Below are 21,940 nucleotides of genomic sequence, written 5' to 3'. Positions count from 1 at the left end.
AAGGGGAGGGAGACTATGAACGCTCGTCCAACTCATCCGGTGGAAACAGCTAATTCCCAAACGGGCACACTTTCCATTCCCATCAGAAAAATGGAAATGACAGCTGGTGTCTTGTCTGACACTAACATAAATCAGCTAGTTGGAAGGTCTGCTCAGGTGAGGCTTTGGTGAAGATTTTCAGTCTGAACATATAGATCTGAAAATGCTTTGCAGTGCCATTACTGGAGTGGAGTCTCAGTATGAATAAAATCCTAGAATCTGTTCCCAAATCTGAGCTATAAATAGAACCTGAGGGTTTGTCTTTGCCTGTATCATTGATCTGTCCCACTCTGTGTGTCGTGTCATTATGCTGGTTGTGTTTGGCTAGCAAGACATTGGAAGGAAATGCATTTGTTCTTTAGAAAGAAAAAAGGAAGAATCACATAGGATGTGCCTCTTATATGTAGTGACCCCATAAATCCAAAGGGGCCTCTGCTCACTTTATTCACTGGGTTGCTGTGCACGGGACCCCGCAGCACAATGGGTGGAGACCAGTGTCCACCTGTTCACCTGCGTTTTGGAAATCATGGGAAAGACAGTGTATTTAAGCTTATTGGTTATGTCTCAGGACCTCATTCAATATAATTCCCCTTAAAACATGAGGGTTAGCCTCCCGAGCCCCAAAGAAAATGCGCTGTGTTATGAGAGAAGTTAGGAACACACCTTGTGAAACTTTTTCTAGAGCATAGCTGGTCTGTATGGGAATTAAAGGTTTGGAGCTGTAGGTTGAGCATTAAGTAAGCTGACATTGTCCCAGAAATGTGATGGGCAAGGGCAGAAAATTCTTCATATCCACTTGTCATGGGAATAAAAAGTGCCATCCCCATCCTGAGCTCTGGGGATATAGTCATAGACCTTACAGGAACCCAACCCTTATATCCAGGCACATAAGAGTCACCAACATTTGGAAGCAGAGATCCTAAGCCAGATACTCTCTTGAGCTCTTTCATGAATTTCCTCAATTGCAACCCTGCGAGGTAGGTACCATTCCTGTTGTCTCCATCAAAGAGAAAGAAACTGGGGCGGGGTATGCCAAGTGACCTTCCCCAGCTCAGACAGGAAGTAGCAGAGCAGGATTTGAACTCTAGTTCACCCTTCAAGCACATCACCCCCTGCACCCACTTGCAAGGGTTGCCGTGAGGTCCAGGTCAGATTTTGGTTTGTGCTAACATCCTTGTCACATGTAAGCCTCTTCTTCAGTAGGGCACACTCTTGTTCTGAGTCAGCATCACGTGTGACATGAGCCAGCAGTCCAGGTGAGGTCATGCTCCCCACTGTTGCGTGTCCACACTTACTTATTTCATGATTTTCAGTGAAGCTAGCCCAAGGAGTGTTGAAGGCCTCAGCCCTCTGCTTATATATGACACCTTGGGTGACAAGGCCAGGAGTCCAAAAACGAATTAAAGCACCCCAGTCTCTGTAAAGCCACCTATAGCATATCTCGACAAAAGAATAGTCGGCCCACCTCTGAGGTCCGAGCAATCCTCCAGTGTAGCCTGGCTACCCAAGGGCATTCTGCAAAAATCGGTATCTGTGACCTTCTTCCCAGGAGTCACGTGCAGGAAGGCTTTGCCATGCAGGCGTTAGGGCAGATATCTCGGGAGTTGGCAGGACAAGTCATGGTGCTCCCCAGAGGCTGGGAATATGAGTTGGAGCTGACTCTAGTAATCAAAAGGCAGTAATGCCTCTGAGAATGGTGTCTTTAAAAGTCTTTTGCAAACCCACAGGATCCTGATGCATTTTTCAAGATGGCAGCAGTAACCTGGCTGGGAATGTTCATTGGGGCCTGTGCAGGGCGCCCCTTCCATTCACCCTCATGGAGTTGGCAGTGGGAGGTCTGTGGGGAAAGATCTTGATTGTCCCTGGTGCCAGGACACAGCTTCTAAACACACCACAGGTATAGCCATAGTTGAAAATTGGCTATAGAATCCCATTTGCGTTGGAACCATGACTTGCTGTCTGGAAACCTAACGATTTTGAAGTGAAAAGAAAGCAAAAATCACAGAAAGCATCTAGTCAAACAATCACATGTCAGATTGTCTCGCTTGCATGGCGGCCACACTAACAGGCAAGCATATTTAACAGAGAGGATACACGGAGGTCGATACCACACACCAGCACAGCTTGGATCAGCGGCTGCAAGCCATCAGCTCCCAGCTGAGCGTGCTGAAGGAAGAAGGGTCTCAGTGAAACCTGACCTTGCCCAAGCGTATCAGCACCTGTTTGTCAGTGATACTCTGGCTTGCATTCATCACTCACCAAGGGCCATTTTGAGTTAAGTACCTTCATTTGGGGATTTGTATGGTCCCTAGACTTTTCCAAGGCTTCACAGAGAATTTTGGGAGAGGTCCTGCATTCCAGTAAAATCCTAGCTTAGGAGTCAATAGATAAATGTACAGAAATGCTTGGGAAAATGGCTGTATTGGGTATCACTGACGAAAAGAACATTTGAACTTGGAACTCCCGATGTAGTGTGCATAAGCTGCAATAGCCATGTCGAAGGAGGTAGGTTTCTCATGACTCATTTATAAATTGTGAAATAGTGCAGGAAATCACATTAAATGAGGTATTAGATGCAAAGTGCTCTACCCCAGTTCCAGTATAGAGTGAGTGATTGATACATGGTAGTAATCATAATCACTTTACTATTTCTATCACTATGGCCACTACTCTTAATAATGCTTCTCCTATAATTATTACTTAATTTGTTTGGATTTACTTTGACTATCCTCACCTAAATTCACTGAGGCCTCATATGCACAGCCAACAAGGCTGGGCCTTGAATGCTATACTTCATGATTTGCAACATTTCATCTAGATGACACTCTCAGTATTTAAGAATGGGGGAGATGTCAAGAAGTGCTCTTCAGCTGTAAAGAAGAACAAGGTATATCTCCATTTACCACGATGGAATGATTTTCACGATACATAGTTTTGTGAAACAAAGCAAGATAGAGCAAAGTGTATATGGTACGCTATTATGTATTTAAGAAAAGAGGGATACAAATACATATTTTATATAGTGAAGTTATAAGCCACAGGTACAATTAAAAAGGAAGGGGAAAAAAGAGGGGAAGGGAAAAAGAGAAAAGCTGGACTTGTCCAAATATCTTTTTTGAAATATTAATTTTGATATGAAATAAATATTTTACATAATAACCAAACAAAAATAACTCAAGATAAAAAAGTAGTTCCTAGAAGGAAAGAACAAAATGAAAGAGATGAAACAGAATATGTGTATAGTTGATTAGGAAACCTACAGAAAGAATTTGGGTGAATTTAAAAGGAAGTCCTTAGTGGGTTACACCCTAAGAACAAACAAACAAAACAAAAATAAAATGAAACGAAATGGGACACATGGTTTTCAACATCACATTGTTAGTGATAGTGGTAACATTGGCATTGTTATTCTGAAACTGACTTTCTCTCACATATGTATATATTAGGAAAAATGATGAAGTAATTATGTTAATGTCATTAGAATATCATTAGCCTAAGAAAAAAATATATATATAAATATAAAATAAAAAATAAAAGCTAAATTGGAATTGAAAATGCCAGTTTGAATTTGTGATGTATTTTCTTTTGGGGAAGGAGAATTATTTCTTATCTGTTCATTAAAATGACCTAAAGTGGTCAGCTCAGTAGTACTAGGTCTCCCTACCACCAAATTATGGTCTCTAAATACCATTTTCCACCAAAATGGTTGATTAGAGGTTAATTGTACAGAATGAACCTAGAATACTTTGTCTTATACAAAAGCTGCCAAGGATGACTGGAGTCATGTCAAAAGAACATAGGTGCCAATTTGAATATCTACTGGCCAAAGATATGACAAATTCTGCTAAGCAAAGAGTGTCAGTATAAATACTAACTACAATGGATTGAAATACATCAAACCTGTCAGAATCCATAAACTGAGAGTGAAACTTAAAAAATAAAATTGGTCACCTTTGGAGGCCAGACAATCCACTCATTATTCTGAAGACTGGTAAGTGGGGAAAGAATCCAGCAATTGACTTGCCCTTCCTATAAGAATGTGCCTCGAGGTAGCCATGTAGTTAATAAAAGAAAATTACCCTTTGCACAATACTTATAGCTAATGAAGGAAGAAAGAATGATAGAATTTGATCCCTAAAAAATGGATTCAGGCAATAATTTTTAATAACTAAAAAAAAAAAAGAATCAAGAGAGCATTAAGTGTTTCCTGATGAAAATACATAGGGCCACCTTTGAAGTGGTCTTGTCAAAATCATAGCAAGCTTGTAGATCTAAGCCCCAGTTCATGAGAAATATGGGGAATAGAGAAACATGTTAGAGGACAAAATGGAGATGCAATCAGCAAATTCAGCATAAAAGAAAGTCTCTGGGACAAATGACATGGTCTCTTCAATGAATGAAAATATAGGAATGAAAATAGAGAGGGAATTCAGTAAGTAAAATTTGAAAAACCCGAGTATAAACAAATAAATATGTAAATGAAATTTCCCTTCTTGTCTACAAAATGTTTGAAAACTTACTAGATATTTGATGATATCAAAAAATTATTCTCATTTCCTAGGTATATGCTGTTTTATATAAACACAAAATGAAATATTTATTGATGAGAGGAGGTGATACCTGGGATTTGTGTGTGTCGTAGTAGTTCACTTTGGTCATGATGGGGGAGGTATAGGTTGGGGGTCAATAGAAGAAAGAAGACAGGCCTTGGTGACAACTGTTGGAGCTGGATGAGGTGAAAATTGGATCTCACTGTATTCTCTTTATCATGTGTGTTTTCAAATTTTCCATAATACAAGTTAAAAATTTAAAAAGTGTGTTATGTGATGAGCCTCATTTCTTACACATCTATTGATTACACGCATATTGCCCACCACCATGTTAAGATAGGGCATGAAAAGTTTGCTTCTAAGAGCTTGTTGCAAGTGGGAACACAATCCCAGGGTGGAGGGAAGGGTGGATGTGCTGAGAGTACAAAAGAAGGAGCAGCTGCTCTGCTGGGAACACGCTTCCCAGGGTGATCTGACACCAGCAGAAGGCAATTCTCTAGGGTCCTACTCAGTAGAGTCACAGGAAGAAGGGAGGGGACTACCCCTAGTTTACCAGCCCACATCACTAAGGGTACTCCTTCCCGCCTAGTGAAAATCTGTGCTGCTGAAGCAGCTTATACCCAGTGTATCTCAACCCTTTATTTCATGGGTGAACCACTAAGTCACGAGAGTGTGAGGGCCTAGAATAACATCTTAGAGTAAGCCAAGAGCGTGTGTCCCCTGGGGTACATAGCAATGTTGAGTAAAGTCCTGTTCTTGGTCTCAGGAGACCAGTGCTATTGGATATTCCTCGGAGACCAAGTGGGCAGAGCAAACCCTGTGAAAGTAATTTAACCCCTTCATTGGTGTTTATGATATTTCTGGTTCAGGGAAGCGTATCTTAAAACAGAAAAGGGAAAAGTCACTGCATCGGGTAACTGGGGAGGGCTATTATAGATCCCAGGGTCCTCTGTAAGGGGGGAGGAAAATAACATTCCCTGTGCCCTCCTAAGTTCTCAGCTGAGACCCTCCTCCCAACAAAGGTAAATTAACGAGAGAAGAAAGAACAAGAGAAAAAAAAGAAGCAGATGTTTATTAACATGTATGCCTCCTGGATAAACGGAGGAGGAGCCACCGGGACAATAAGAGTGAACTCCACACATGGCATAGAACTCAGGCTTAAATACCATCTTGAGCTGAGGTCAAAGAAAGAAAGGTGTGGAGGAGATCAGTTCATTATAATCCAATCAAGGCATTATAGGCTTTTGCCCTAATGTGCTTTGAGAACCTCAGGCTGCTGTTGCTCAGAGGAGCCAAAGCTCAGCTGTTGGGGGTCTTGCTCCCCTCCTCAGCCAATCCTGAAACCCAGAACAGAGCCCAAATGTATAACCTAAACAAAGAAGACATATCCACACACGGTGAAGTGACAGGCAGCTAGGACAAAAGCGAGTGACAACACAGCCCTAGGTTCCGCAGTATGAGGAGGGCCACGCAACTCACAGCAGGTTCCTGGAAATGGTGATGCTGTGATGCTGCTGGCAGCGGCACTCAGCACTACCCTATGCGACATCTGGGTGTGCTCCAACCCATCAGCTTTGCCAGGGATATCATTTTGTGGCTCAGGAAGCACATGGTGGACATTATCTCCATTTCCTTTTGCTATGGTTAGAGGCTAAAGAGTTTGTCAGTGATGCATAAAGAGCCGTGTGCTTATGTTTGCTCTTTGGTTCCCCAGGACATTCTTTCTTTAAGGATTTTGTTTGTTTGTTTGTTTGTTTATTTATTTATTTATTTATTTATTTATTTATTTATTTAGAGTGCTTGCAGGTGAGAGTCAGAGGGAGAAGGAGAAGCAGACTCCCCGTTGAATGGGGAGCCTGACTCTGGACCCTAAGATCGTGACCTGAGCTGAAGGCAGACTCTTAACCCATTGAGCCACCCAGGTGCCATTCCTGGTCTTTAAACCACAGCTGCTGTTAGGGGAAGAGGAACACACTCTGCTGATAGAAGAGCTTCCGCAGAAGTCCACTGTGTCCCTTCGCCCACTGAGGCTGGCCTTGTGTGCTGTTCACACTACATGATTTCCTTTGACTCAAACCTGTTCTGTAGCAATGAAGTGTAGCCTGCTGGGCTCTCCATCTTCAGGGCTCAGCCCACACTCACCAAGGGCTTGTGCAGAAAGCAGACGAATGACGGCAGCAACGGTGGGTTCCACCCATGGCGTGGTCCTATCCTTGGGGATGCAGGACGCTGAACGGCCTCCACCCAGCTCTGCTAGGAGATGCTGAGTGTGTCAGCAGAAATGGATCGTTGAAGAAGATCAAAGGAAGGCTGAAGGTATAAATAGGAGCTTCTTCTAGAACCAGCTTAAGCATTGAGGGGAAAATGGGTTCACCTTGGGTACCTTGAGCACATTTTCTGCCATCACTGTGCCAGAACCAAGACAGCATGAACACTCAGACCCTAAAGCTAGCCTTGAACTGGATGGTACAGAAATGGGGTTTGATCTGATATAACAGATTCTTAATAAGGGAAATCACTGAGGAAGTACCAGGAAGCCTGGGAGACCCAGGGTTTTCTGGTCTTTGTCTTCTTTATCATTGTGTCCTTGGACTGGTTAAAGCAAGAAGGAATGTACTGGACACCATGAAGGTGGGGGCTCTTCCTCAAATACCAATGGAGAATCTTTGATTTGGGTCCCTCCTTGTTCCTCATGGAAACACAGACACAGAGATACGCCTGTCACTTCCACACACAAGTTACAAGAAGTTCTCTGGCTTTTTCTTACTATCATGTTCAAAAGCGTCACAGGTCATCATTACCCATTTTAATGACCTCTAAGAACATAGGACTGTTTCCCTAAACAGGCAGAAAAAGAAAGAAAAAGAAAGAAAGAAAGAAAGAAAGAAAGAAAGAAAGAAAGAAAGAAAGAAAGAAAGAAAGAAAGAAAGAAGGAAAGAAAGGCTGTGCTGGAGTGAACATTGTCTCTGTGGCTGCTGTGTAAACGCATCAGGTCATTAAGAACATGGAAAAATGTGTGTGTGTGTGCACACGTGTGTGAACCTGTAGGCAAAGTGGGCATATTTCATGCTCAAGGACGATCCTGAGGTGCGAGATTTTTTTGATGTGGGAGTCCAACCCTTTCTCGTCTCTCCTTAAAAGCTAAATAGCTTGACGGTCTGTGCGTGCGTGATGCAGAATGCACCTAAAACCCCCTTGACTGGAAGCTTCCTGGGATCGCTGCCTTAATTTGGCTTTCAAATACAGAGATGCAGGGGCCTCCGTGATCTCAAATTCCAGAATTAGTTGCAAATTTTAGAATATGCCTGAGTTTTGCCTGCTTAAGGATGTGCAGTTAGGAAACAATATGAAAAAAAATCCAGTTAATCACGATGAGATTAAAGGATTTTAGAAGCCAGATCGCAGTCACATTTACATTCCCCTCTAATTTCCTAATTTCTTTTTTTTTTTTCCCAAATCACCTTTCATCTTCACAAAATGAACTGTAAAAAAAATCCTCCTGAATTTCATAACGTGCCAAGAAAAAGAGGGGGAAAAAAATTAAGGAGGCCCCTACCTCGTAATCATTCTGTTCATAAAGTGTTTTAACGGCACGCCAGGCAGAGAGATGGAGGCTCTGGTGTCTGAGGTATTCTGTGCCATAAACTCCCATAATAGAAACAGATGGTGAAACTGCCTTGCAAGTGAAGAAACTAGTGTACACGCAGCTCACCCTAACATATGAAGAGATTCAGGGCTGACACATGAAGGAATGCAGCTGGCGCGGGGCCAGCGGGACGCACTCGTGCAGCCGCCAGGCCTCGGCTCCGGGCAGGAGCCCACGATCTCGGGATCTGGGGCGCCCGGAGCTGCAGGCCGCGGGCCTCCCCGAAGCGGCCCGGCCCCCCTTGGCTGCGGCCCGGGATGCACAGCGTTCCCAGGGCTGCAGGTGGCCGCGAACCCCAGCCCGGGGCCCGGCCTGGCTTCTCCAAATGCTTCATAAAAACAATAGTGGAGGGTTGCCAGCTTTGCCGGAGCTTCCTTTAACTAAGTTAGGATTTGCTTTTTACCTAGAGCTGCCACCAGTGGCTGCTGAGAGAAGGGAAAATCTTCCACACAAAGACACATCGGTGCAAATGGCCTCAGACAGGAGCGGGCGGGGGTGGGGCGGGCCCGGTACCAGGCCCCCGGGGGGCCTTCTGGACCGGGAGACACGGCGGCCGCAGAGGAACCGCAGTTTCCGGAGTAGAGCCGGACACATCCCCGCGGTCCCATCCCCGGGACATTAGCACACACGCTTTCGGACTTGCTGTATTCGTGAGCATGGACTAAAATTGTGCTACAAACAGACCCCAACATGTAGCGACACGCACACGCACACAAGCACACACACACACACACACACACACAGCAGACTCATTTTCCGTGTAGAGAACAGGCCAGGGAGTCGAGGCCGCCGGAGGTTGTCCCCCGGGCTCCGTCCACTGTCTTGCGGGTTCACCACCTGGCGGGTCTTGTCACCGCCCGCATCCGGAGGGGGCTCACGGCTGTCCGTAAAGCTGTGTTGCAGAGGACACACGCCTCCCTTCTGCTCACATTCCGTCGGCCAAGAACCCGGTGGCCGTGCGCCCAGGACTTGGGGTGATGGGTTTGGGTGCTCAGCTGCAGGGTGACCCCCAGGAGAGATCCGGGGGCATCCTCAGGACTGTCTTGCAGGTATTGCCCTCCTTTCAGGCCTGGCCACCTGGTGCAATGTCCTCCCGCCCCACTGGAAACTGTCCCTGCAGATCCGACAAGCCCAGTGCTGCCTGGTGCTGCTGCATTTCCTTCCGACGGAAGCCCTGAACGCCGAGCACAAATGAGAAGAATGCGCGACCCAGTCAGGGCTCAGCCCTGATGTCATGGTGGGGCTGGGCCAGGCCCCATGGAAGCCTAGACGTTAGTCCTCTCCCAGATCCGGCCCCGGGACCCCAGGTCCACGACGTTCTCCGGGCCTCGGCACATGAACGAGAAGCACGTGGGTAGTCGGGACAGGCCGTCAGGGATGCAGGGAGCTCGACGCACCCACCTCAGGTTAGGCTCAGCGTCAAGAGCTCCCCAGGACCCTGGTTCCCCAACCCAGGCCACCTGCCAAGAGCGAGGGTGGGTCCACTCAGAACAGGGCCTCCTGATAAGACCTTAGCAGTCCTTGGTCCCCAGGGGAGGCGATCCTGGTCTCTGCGAGGCCTGGTCCTGGGGCCCCGTGTCAGGGTTGGGGAGAGAAGGGGGCGGGCTGGCCCGCTCGACGTCCTCCTGTGTCGCACCTGGTGCCCTGACTGCATCAGCCGAGGGCCCCGCAGATCCGGAGCGACGGTGGTGCAGAAGCAGGAACCTGTCTGGTTTGGAAGAAAACCCAGGTTTGGGAGACGTAGAGCGAACACAGTTTGGGGGCCTCTAAGAGAAGGAACACGAAGCTGCCGGGGTCCTCTCAGACTGGTGCCCCCTGGGGTGGGGACCCAAGTCCCAGGGCTCGAGCTTTATCCGAACCCTGCTGGGGGGGGAAAGGACCCAAGTCCCAGCAAGGCTGGCGGGAGGAGGGGCGGGGCTGGGGCTGCAGGCTTTGGGGAGCCACTGTCTTTCTAGAAGAGAGGCCCCTCCTGCTCCACGACGGAGCCAAAGGGCTGACTGCATGGATGCTGCACCCCTTCGAAGCTGCCGGGAAGGAAAGCGGAGGGTACCCAGTGTTCCCTCCACTTCTCCCGCCAGCTTTCTCCGACTGGCCATTCCCTCCCCATCACCCCTGAACACGAAGCCCCCCTTTCATTGAGCTTTGCGGCAGCTTCCCGCGGAGCTGGGGCTTTCCAGCAGAGCGTGGGTCCTCACCTTTCCAGGAAGCTCCCCTGCTCCCCACGCCTGCCACGCGGCGGGTGGGGGGGGTGGGGGGAGGCAGGTTGCTGGTACCAAAGGGTGAACGGAAGATATTGTTTTATGTAGCGGGAGGATCAGACGCTGCCTTCCAGCTTCTCCGGAGTTCAGCTCTCCCTCGTGGGGAGTCTTTCTCCGCTGGCATAGACGGCAAGCCCTGGAGAGCAGGACGGGGCCAGGACGCCGCACAGCTCCCCCTCGGTGGCTGGAGAGGGGCTGAGCGTGTCCCCGGCACTGGCAAGGTGGCCCCCCTCTGCTGGCAGGAGGCAGCGCTGGTGGCCGTGGGGAGGCCCTGGGCCTGGTGCAGGCATCTCTGCAGACACGGGCAGCTGCAGCCTTAGCAGCCCCCCCCCCCCATTACGCACTCGGGCTCCTCTCGTTCTCCTCTCCAGCCCCAGAAGGCCCAGCTAGCCTCTCCCGAAGCGCCCTGTTGCCCATTTAGAGGGGCCAGGGGTGACAGTGAGGGGCCTGTGAGCTCCGAATGTTGGGGCCCGGGACCCTAACAAGATGTTTCCCGACTGGGTCTCCAGGCCCCCCAACAGATGGGTTCCCTGTGGGCTCTGCTCTGTGTCTGGGGGAAGGAAATACCCAGGACTCGTTGAATTCCAGTGATAATGTTGCTGGCGTTGATTTGCGGTTTGACAGTCAAAAATAATCCAAGCATTGCTTTGCATGTGATTTATACAAGTGTCTTAATTGGCATCTTGATTATATGATTGCGTGAAGTGCTGTTTTCAAGAAGGTGTATCTCTAAATAGAAAAAAGAAGGAATATACAGCTGCGAAGTGTACGTGAAGCTCCCCGTGATTTATGTCTCCTCCTTGCTTTCTTGCACCAACACCATATTTTCCGGGTTCTGCCCCCATGCTGGACCTCCAGTGGGAAGCATTTCCCTCAACCCCACACGTCCTCCTTGCAGACGTGGCGCTGGGTCGGCAGTTTCTCGCTGTGTCTGCTGCATTTTTTTTTCTGCTGCACAAACTGGGAGATGTGGCCTCTCTTAGCCTGATTACAGCTAATTATTTTAGAAATACATTTTAAAGGCAAGTTATCTTAACTTTATGGCTAATCCGATGGAGGAGATCTAAGGAAAACCTGAAAATCATAAAACGTTCCAGAACATTATATTTTATGCAGTCCAGAATGTGACACACGGGGTCTTTAATAATTCACTGCTTGTTAACATTAAACAACTGTTAACATGCTCAAATAATTAGTTATGCTTGCTTGACATGTTTGCATCTTTAATAATTGATGCATTTATCTTAATTACTAACAGTATTATGGTCGTAATATGCATCTTTTTTCTATCTTAAAATTTTAACAAAAACTGACTTTTTGCCAAAAATGATTATGCTCTAAGTTTTAATTACTCATTGTAATTAAATTGCAAGCTGCAGTATTTTTTCTAAAATATCTTTCACAAAAAATATTTAATGGAAAAGAGGTGATTTGTTGTTTATGCAGCCAAGTTAGTAAATATTTCATAAGTTTGATATTACCCTTTCAGCGTGGATATAAAATAACATAGCTTTCAGGCTATGAGTCGATTTAAAAGTCCTCCATAGCTGAGAATTTTTCTACCATTTCTACCCAAAATGTTGTGTGCACCCCCCCTCCCCCCCCCACACACACACTCCAAGTCTGACATGGCTCTTTGTGTGTGAGAGAATATTTTCTTGAACCAGTCAGGCGTATCCAAGCTTCATGTCTCTGGTAGGAAGCAATGTTGATTGGAGTTCGATGGGAGAGCCATGCCTACACTTTCCCCTCCATCTCTTCCCCTCCAGTCCCCTTTGTTGGAGAGACCCCTGAAGAATGGTGTTCGGGGTTGACGTTACTAAAGTGCTCCTTTATGACGAGACAGAAACACTCCTCACTGGCCGGGCTTCTCAGGCGTCCCAAAAGTCGCTGGAAGGTTACTAACTGACTCAAAAACACCCTGTCTTTAGAGAATGTTAGCCCCAAGAAAGGGTTGGAAGATGATGAGAAACAGGCACCTCATTTTACCACCAAGGAAACTGGGGCTGGTAGTCCTTTGGCCCAAGTTCACACAAAGTGACCAAGGTAAGAAAGCAGGTGGATCTTGACATGGTGAATCCAGAGCTCTGCATGTCTCTCCCAAGGCCCTCACTTTTGACCTATGGGGTGTTCTTTGGGATACATCAGGGCTCCTGCTCTAAGCAAAATCTCCGTCATCACAATTGCCCAACTCCATGGAGGGCAGAGCCATGCATCAGGAAGAGTCATTCCTTGACTTTTGGGCCCTTTACTGGGATCCTCATTTCCCCTTCCTGGGGTTCTCCTAGAATGGGGACATCAAGAAGTAGAGCGGTTGGAATTTGGGAGAAGCCCCAACATGTTCCTTGAGTTGATTACTCACTGTTGTAAGTCATTAGAGGTTTTCAAGATGCAAATCAAGCAATTATGGGGCTCTTTGGAAATGACAAGCAGACCCAGAGAGAAAATCTAAGCTCTTTCAGAAGGAGGCCTGACCAGCCAAGGACCCAGAACTCATCCCTCATCCCACAACCCTCAGGCTTCTGAACACACACGATTCTTTTCTTTGTCCGTGAAGCTGCCTCACTTTTTTGGAAACTGAAAGAGGCAGGGCCAGGGGATTTTACAGTGCTGGCTGGTGTGGAGAGATGTTGCTCCTCACCATCTGATTTATCAGTTAACCTGCATAGAGCCGCAAGGAGCAGAAAATCTTGACTTACTCTGGCTCTAAAATGTGGGAATTCATTAGTTCGTAAGACTGGATCTGGAACTGCAGTTGGTGGGACCTCCATTCACGGTATAGTAATCTTGTCAAGGGCACCAGTTCTTTCCACCTCCTCACCCTACCACCCTCACAGCCTGCTTCGTCATACACCTGAGTCCCCTCGAGTCACATGCTCTTTCATCCAGACACAACAGGTAGAGGGAGAAGGGTGGGAGCATCTCTCGCTGCACCTTCCCTCTCAGGAATAAGGAAACCTTTCCCAGAGGGCACAACAGATTTCTACCCACGTCTGTTAAAAAGTGAGACAACAGATCCAAAATGGAGTCACTTGTGCTAAAGCCCATGTCATGCAACCAAGACTCAACTCCTCACTTAATCACAGTTTCAACCTCTCCCAGGAGTGGAATCTTAGTCAATCTGGAATGACCTGGTCAGCATTAGTGGGGTCATCGCCTGATAGACCCCTGCCATCCCCCAAAGGAAGGTGGCTCTGCCTGAAACAATCCCCTCTTTGCTAGAAACTTCCTTGTCCTGCTCTCTCCTGCCCATAAAAGTCTTTCATTTTATACAGCCCATTGGAGCTTTTTTCCTATCTCCTAGATGGACTACTGTCTGATTCATGGATCATTGAATAAAGCCAATAAGATTTTATTTTATTTTATTTATTTATTTATTTATTTATTTATTTATTTATTTATTTATGATAGTCACAGAGAGAGAGAGAGGCAGAGACACAGGCAGAGGGAGAAGCAAGCTCCATGCACTGGGAGCCCGATGTGGGATTCGATCCCGGGTCTCCAGGATCACGCCGTGGGTCAAAGGCAGGCGCCAAACTGCTGCGCCACCCAGGGATCCCGGCAATAAGATTTTTAAAATTTACTCAGCTAATTTTTTTTTCGGTGGTAGTAATAGGATCTGAAGGAAATTTCTAATGACTTTGGGGACAAGAAACATAGGCATGATACTCATGAACTCTTTGCATGTTCTTTTTTTTTTTTTTTTTTTGCCATTTCCAAGGGCTGTGGATAAGTTCCTTTCCATTCTGTGCTCTGTTGTCTTTCCAATCGAATGGGCTTCCCTGTCCAGGGTAGATAAGTTTGTGCTGGAACCCAAGTCCCCCACCCTTGGTCCAGTCCACGGTTCCCTGTGTTTGGAATCCCAATCTACCATCCTTACTTGTTGGGATCTGCTGGTTCAATCCCTGCCCCAGGCCCCAGTTCCACTTTGGGAATTGCTGGTGGTATGAAAAAGGCCTTCTATTGGCTAGTTCACAGGAGCGTACCTTTGCTCACTATTGGTGTGTTAATCTGCACGTTTGTCTTCTTTCATGCAGATAAAGGCTATTACAAAGGGGATTTGGAAGTCAAAGCCTTGCAGTTGATGGGGACAGGTTGAGCTCTTCAGCGCTGTTGGACCACTTGCCACTCAACTCTGAGACTCCCAGATTGGGATAAGTTGGTCACAGAATGGGTTCGGTTGACGCTAGATCACCACCAACCTTCAGAAAACTTCTGTCCGACGAGGTACACTGCAACACATCACACAATCCCCAGCCCCATGGTGCATCCCTTTTACATATTGATTTGGCTCCAAGAGACCCAAGGCTCAACTAAAAAAAAAAAAAAAGTTTAAAATTAAAGGGAATCCTTAAATTCCAAAGAGTTACATGTGTCACCTTCTGGCACATGGGCTTGTTTTATATCTAAAAACTATGGTGCCAGGAGCCATAAATATCATTTTTAAATGGCAACATCTCACTAAAAACAACCTAGAATGAAAATGGCCACTACGGGGTACAAGTCCAGTTAGACAAAATCATTTTGTGTCCAGAGAACATGGCTCGGCAACTATCAGGATGGGGATGCCAAACTATGGCCAGACAGAAATGTGGGCTGTACTCCATTTACACCTACAAAAGGCTGGACAAAAATGTGAAGTCAACTCCATTTGTGGCGAGGGTCCTTCCAAACTGCTGCCTGCCCTCAGGGAAATTCATTTAAGAAGTGCCCTGGATGAGCACTGGGTGTTATACTCTATGTTGGCAAATCAAACTTCAGTGAAAACAAAAACAAAATTAAAAAAAAAAAAAATTCAAAAAAAAAAAAAAAGAAAAGAAATGCCCTGGAAAACCATGGGTTCCCAAGTTAAACAAACAGAACAGGATATCTATCTCACCGGGCAGACAGAGGCCTCCCCCAAAGAGCCGCGAAATTCCAATATGGTCTCGTTGAAAGATTTGCTGCAAAAGGGTAATGAAGAATTAAAGATGCAAGAGGCACCTCGAACAAAAGAGGAAGATGGACGCGCCTCCCACTGCACCCCTCTCTCCCTCTTGAACTGCTAATCCTCTGTCTGAAGTGTCTTCACACCCTGAGGAGACTACAAGACCTTAAATTCCAGCCTACAGACCTATAGCAGCCTCACAGACCCCCGACCCCACGTCTACCCTCCAAGGAAGGCCCCCGAGTGGGCGTCTCCGGGGGTTAAGGGGACACTGAGGGATTTTCTGGTAAACTGTGACGTTATTCCCTTAAACAGCAAAGGGAAACTAAAATTAAAATGAATGGAAAACCTTGCCAAATTCTGGTAAATACCAGAGCCTGCAGATGGCATGGAAGGAGAAGCCAGTGAAGGGTGAGAATTCGTACCAGAATCAGCTCTCCTGAATCTCTGGCTCTAGTACCCAGTCAAGAGGGAAAAAGAAAATGACACCTTGTGCCTTCCTTTCCAAATCAAGACCCTTTGGTCGTTAACCTTCCCCCGCACCCCATCCCCAGGGACAGCCATTATTACCGTCTCCTCTACTTTGTCTTCCTTTTGGCCGTCTCTGGGAATGCTTCGAAACCTTGGGAGGGTAGTAATATCTTGTGCACCCTTTTTGGGGGATGCTTCCTGGGTCCAAAGGGACATTCAATATTGGTAAAAAATATTTACTGTTTGTCCCAGCTAAAATTTGACAAGATCTTTGACGTGATTTTATTTATTTATTTATTTATTTATTTATTTATTTATTTATTTATTTATTTTCCAAGATAGCTCCATGGTCACAAATTGGCCAGATTGGGAGCTGATATTCCGAGCCTGATAGGATTTTTTTTTTTCCAGGCCTTCTCCCCTAAGCTAAAAATGAAACTATGCATCCAGAGGCAAAGAAAAGCCCCAAGCCTTTGTGGAGGGATTTGCTAAAACATTCCAAAGACAAACAACTCTAAATCCAGAACACAGAAATCTTTTGATTTCCATCTAAGTTGGACATCTTTCTTCCAAGACAAAGAATCAAACTGAAGATAATGTGGTCGGATGAATGGATCAGCCCCTTGATATCATTTAGGCTGCAACCCAATTACTTGAGGAATTAAGAGCCACTGTTCTTGCCTTATAAATCTTTGCAAAAACCAGAAATGCAGCTCCAGAAACAATTCAAAGTCCACCTATCTTTACCATTCCGCAATCCTAAAACTGGAGGAAGAAAATAAAAATAAACAAACAAACAAAAAAAAAAAAAACAAGGCAGAAAAGAGGCTTTTAAAAATTACAAGCTCCCGGAGAAGCCTCCTGGCCCCAAATCCAGTCCACGGCTTTCAAAAAATTATTTGTCAAGGACACACACAGATCGTTAAGTGTCTTCTCCAGAAATATTAGTAAAAAAGCTGCAGCCATCTGAGCAGGTAACCTTAACTGATCCCATCTGCCAGAAACAGTTTTGGATCCAAATTCTATCATAACTGGTGAGTTTTGTATTATTGTATCTGTTTCGTGACTTTAGTTTTAGAATAGAAGCCATAAGATCTCCGTGACTGTAGGTTTAGGCATGTCTGTGTGGGTATGTTACAAACGTGGATGTTTTCCTGCCTCTGGATGACATTGCCAAAATTAATTTGTAAAAGAGCCTTATTTAATTGACTTAGAGAAAGTCAAGTGCTCACATAAATGATATATTCCAGGGACGCCCGGGTGACTAAGTGGTTGAGCATCTGCCTTGGGCTCAGGGCTTGATTCGGGGTCCTGGGATCGAGTCCTGCATGGAGCCTGCTTCTCCCTGGGCCTGTGTTTCTGCCTCTCTCTCTGTGTCTCTCATGAACAAAAAAATAAAATCTTTAAAAAAAGGATATACTCCTAAAACTCGCAGAAATATAGTAGAAGACTAACCCAAATATTCAGATCATGTGATCTGAGATCATCTTTGACAAATGAAAACCAGTTGAAGTTTGCTGGTTTAGTGAAAATAAGCATGTCTTCAGAGTTGTCAGTATTAAAAGTAATTCCGACCTACGACCTTTGCTGTACCCAGGTTAACTAACCAAATAATCGTGTTACCACTATTACAAAACCCGTCAGCAAGAAAAAAATAGTTTGGGATGGTGGTTAGTTGCCTAATGTCTCAGGGTTTTTGTAGGTAGTCAACACATAATTGTTAGGTGCAAGTGATATAAATGGGATAAGAGTTCATGAATTCACTTTTCAACAAAAATTATGTTTTATGCTGTGTGAACTTAAAAATCGTTTCCAGGATCTATTTACTTGAACCCTTAAGGTTATACCGAGATAAGGTAATGATAGGTGTTCATTGGATATGTAGACCATTTCCAAATAAGATAAAACGCTGAAACGTTGATTCCTGAACACAGGGTTATCTGCTTTTGGTTTCTTTTTGCAAAAGAACCATAGATATCTGGGTCTCTTAGTAGCATGTTTTTTGCCACCTGTAAAATTTTTTACTATGAGGGAGAGTTCACTTGTTGAAATTAGGAAATGTATTTACCAGTCTGCCAATCCCCAGAATGCTAGTGGGACGGGCGGTCCACAATTATGTATTTCTTAATGTTCACTAGAAAATTGAGTTTTTAAGGATTTTGTACATGATTTAAAGCTACTGGGAATAAGAAGGGCAACATCTGCACATGCAAGGAAAGTAGGATGAGTGTTTTCAGGGAGAGAAGGTAGGAGGAATGGAGATACGATTTTGTTGAGGGGAAATAAAATAATATAGTCCTCAAGTGAGGCTGGTTATTTCAGAATGAGTAAGAGTGGGCGGAAATAGGATAAAGTTGTAGAAGGTTGTGGAAAGGGAGTCTTTGGGAAGGAAATTTATGTATGTTCGAGCTGGCTAAAATTAGAATACATTTAATTAAGTTTGATTTTTAAGAATGAACTTTAATATCAAAAGTAAGCTGGTACGAAATTAGAATTCAGTCTTCTCTCTGTTGAAAAAGGACAGAGTTTCCTTGGACAATTGATCTGCTCTTGATAAGAAATTGTAAAAAAAAAAAAATGTTTTTTTCTTTGCCTTTTAAGTAATCTGCTTAGAAAACAAAGATTTTGTGTCTTATCAAAGTAATTCCCTGTGTAGCATGTTGTCTTTATGAGGTCTTTGATTACTTAAGAAAACGGAGTCTTCTCTATGAAAAGAGCTAACGGCTTTTTTGGTTTTGTTTTGTTTTTAACTTTCTGTATTTGCCTGTGACGTCTTTCACTGTCAAGCTGGTAAATGGATAAGTAAGTATTGTTTCACAGTGACCTGTGATCCTATTGGACCTAGTGCTTTAAAAGTTTTTGATATTTTTGACAAACTTCCCCCAAATTCAATTCTGGATGAAGTCTTTTCGATCTGGAAGTAATTTTGAGATTTTCCAGAGGAATCCCTGGAAATTCGCAGAAAGATTTGTTCTTCTTATTAAAAGAGAAATGCCGAACTAATCAGGCATTTTTTTTTTTTAATCAGGCATTTTTGATGTGTTAAATGACATGAGAGGTACTGTCTAAATAAGAAGTAATACTGAAATTTCTGTTTTTTGGGGGATTATTTTGGTTTCTTTTAGAAAGGGAGTTGGGGAGGGGCAGGGGCAGAGGGAGAGAGGAAATCATAAGCAGACTGCGCACCCAGCTTATAGCCCCATGTAGGCTTTGATCTCACAACCCCAAGATCGCGACCTGAGCCGAAATCAAGAGTTGGAGGCTTAACTGAATAGCCCCAATCCTAAACTTTATTTATGCTGTATTTGTATAGGTAGATGTTATAGGTGTTCTAAAAGTCGTATGAAATTCCTAGAAATCTGGTACGTCCTAGAATAATGCCATCAATCATAATTTCAGTTATTATCTTAAAATGTTGTGTATCACAGAAATAACCAAATTATCTTGTCAATTCCATTATAATAAAATCTCATCAGGTCTTTAACCATGGACATTTTAAAGTCTTTTGTCATTTACAGGGAATTACTGTTTTACTCTGATGCTTTTGCAAAAGTATTTCTGCCAAAGTGCTTCATCTTCAAGGAGATTCATGGAAAGGACTTTGACAAGTACAGGTTTCTGGTAAGTTTAAGATCATAAAATAAACTGGATAAAAATGTCTAGAACCAGCGGAAAAACTGGATGGAGGCAGAACTAGTCTTAATTATGTGGGATTGAACGCACTGAGGAAGACGATTGTACTATTTTATGACTTTTGCTTGAAACATTACTGGTTCCTTAATGTTTTGTTTTTCCAACTTAAGGAAACCTTTTACCTCAAGCCTTCTATGACCTACAGCAATTTGGTAAAGTACACCTTGTAAACAAAGATGAGACATTGGCTTTTTCTCCCTACCCGATCCCTCCAGAATTTGGAAACTCTTGAGTGTTCTTTTCATGGGGATATAGTTAGTTATTCACATAAGTTCAATAAGAATCTGTTCCCCTTGTAACAGGACACAATTAGAAATTGTGGCTTTATTACCCAGGCTTTAACGGAAAGGTCATATTTGAGAGAGATGCATATAGAGTCAGATATGACCAGACAGCTTTAAGGAATGACCTAGAAAAGATTCATGGGTTATAGGGTTATAGGATTATAACCTATAGGTTATAGGTTAACCGATTATAGGTTATAGGATTCATGGATTAAAGATTCAAGCTTATAGGGTTCCCAACAGCCTTAATAGGTGAGTAAGGAAGGTCAGTTTGTGTCAGGCCTAGGAAGCTCAGGATGTTTTTGCAGACCCGGAAAAAAGAGGAATTCATTCAAATTACGGCTATTGCATGTAAAATCTGATGCCAAGTCCTTGGCTTGGCTTCTCAGCTTTAGGACTTGCAAGAGTTCAACCTGAGATTCCTCAGGAAAGGTTCCAGCCAAGCAGTCTTAAAAAGAGCTTATATGGTCAATCATCTACCTTGGCTACACTTTTGTAAATAATCAGGACAAGTTTAATAAAAGCAAATTAGTATTGCTGTGATTATCTTTGATTAAAAAAAAAAGATTTGAGGTGATTTTGGAAAGAAAAAGATAAGTTTTTTTTTCTCTCCAAAAATAAGAAGATTACAGTCTTGTTAATTGCTTTGAGGTTTTCTCATATGCCCCCAAAGTGGACTGCATCTGAGTTTAGACTCAAATATGACTCCCCAAACTAACGTTTCCAATTTTCTCCCACTCCTTTGATTTGACTAAGAACAAAAACTGCCCTTGATTCTCCTTGGAAGGGGCTAAACCAGGTCCTCCTCACTACCCAGCTTCAGAGACTTGAACCTTGGGTTTACATCTCCTAATGAAAAAGGGCTCCTTCAGACTCTAGGAACCCCACATGAGCCGAAGACCTGAGAATCTAATGATGATCTAATGATGGAGAAGAGTAATAGCTCACACGATGTAGACTGCTTCCTCCCAAGGTGTAAGATCTTGAACATACCACCCCATTCCTCCTCTCCTCTCTGACCATCCTTTTTCTAATTCTTACACTGTGAGGGTCTTTATGATTCTTTTACCCACCACTGGCCTCGCTCTGGCCTGGGAATATAATAGCTCAGGCCATTATGAGGTGGGGGATAATGCAACCTCCAAATGACTGTTGGATTTGCCATGACACTGGTGACCCCACGGTTCTGCCCCTTGCAAACTTCTCTCTGATTTCCAATGCCTTAGTTTCTTTGGAACAAACTCAACTCCTCCTCTATGGTGTCAGACCCCCTAACCCTGGGGGTTTGTTGTTCTATCTCTGGTTGACAACCCCAAACCTGGAGAAGCTTGTGTCCAGGTGCTTCATAAAGAGGGAGACACAAGATAACCAAAATCAGACCTCCCGTGGGGTCTACAGATCCTTAAATTTTTACCAGCCTCATGGCTGTCACCTTACTAGTCTCGAGCCACAGACTCAAACAGGGATTGCTGGTTGACATTCATGTCCAAAATTAGCTTCCTTTGGAAACTCACTGCTTGCCTGGCTAGGAGTAAGTACAAATGAGGATATGGTCAGGAATCTGGTCTGAGCTCTTAAGATACTGCAGAATTTGCCCAACAAATTATTGTTTTTGTTGGGCTACAAGAGCCTCCCAACAAAAATCCCTAGAATCTCTGGCCAGCATTGCTTTAAATAATAGGACAGTCCTCGATTTTCTTGTAGCAAATAAGGAGATGTCTATACTGTGGCCAACACCACTGGCTGCACCTGAATGAGCACCTCTGGGGAGGTAGAAACTTACTCGCGTAAGGTCATTGAGCAGCCAGCTTGGCTTAAGAAAGTGACTCGACTCCTTCAATGGACTCTTTCTTTGACTTATTTGATTTTGGTCAGTTTGCTTTTGGGGACCATGAGCTCTTGGGAATCACACTTTGAAGTGCTCTTCAGACATTGGGAACTATCCTGCTTATAATAATCATAGTAGTTTTCCTGTGTGTTGTCGTGTCTTGAAAACTTTAAATGAACGCTTGCAGCTGCTAACCACCGCACCAATGATCTCCTTAAGACTGGAGCCTCAGAAAAAGAATGAA

Source organism: Canis aureus, chromosome 1 (genome assembly GCF_053574225.1).
Source record: "Canis aureus isolate CA01 chromosome 1, VMU_Caureus_v.1.0, whole genome shotgun sequence".
Classification (NCBI taxonomy): domain Eukaryota; kingdom Metazoa; phylum Chordata; class Mammalia; order Carnivora; family Canidae; genus Canis; species Canis aureus.
The sequence above is the reverse complement of the archived record's forward strand: the minus strand, read 5'-3'. Positions refer to the sequence as shown.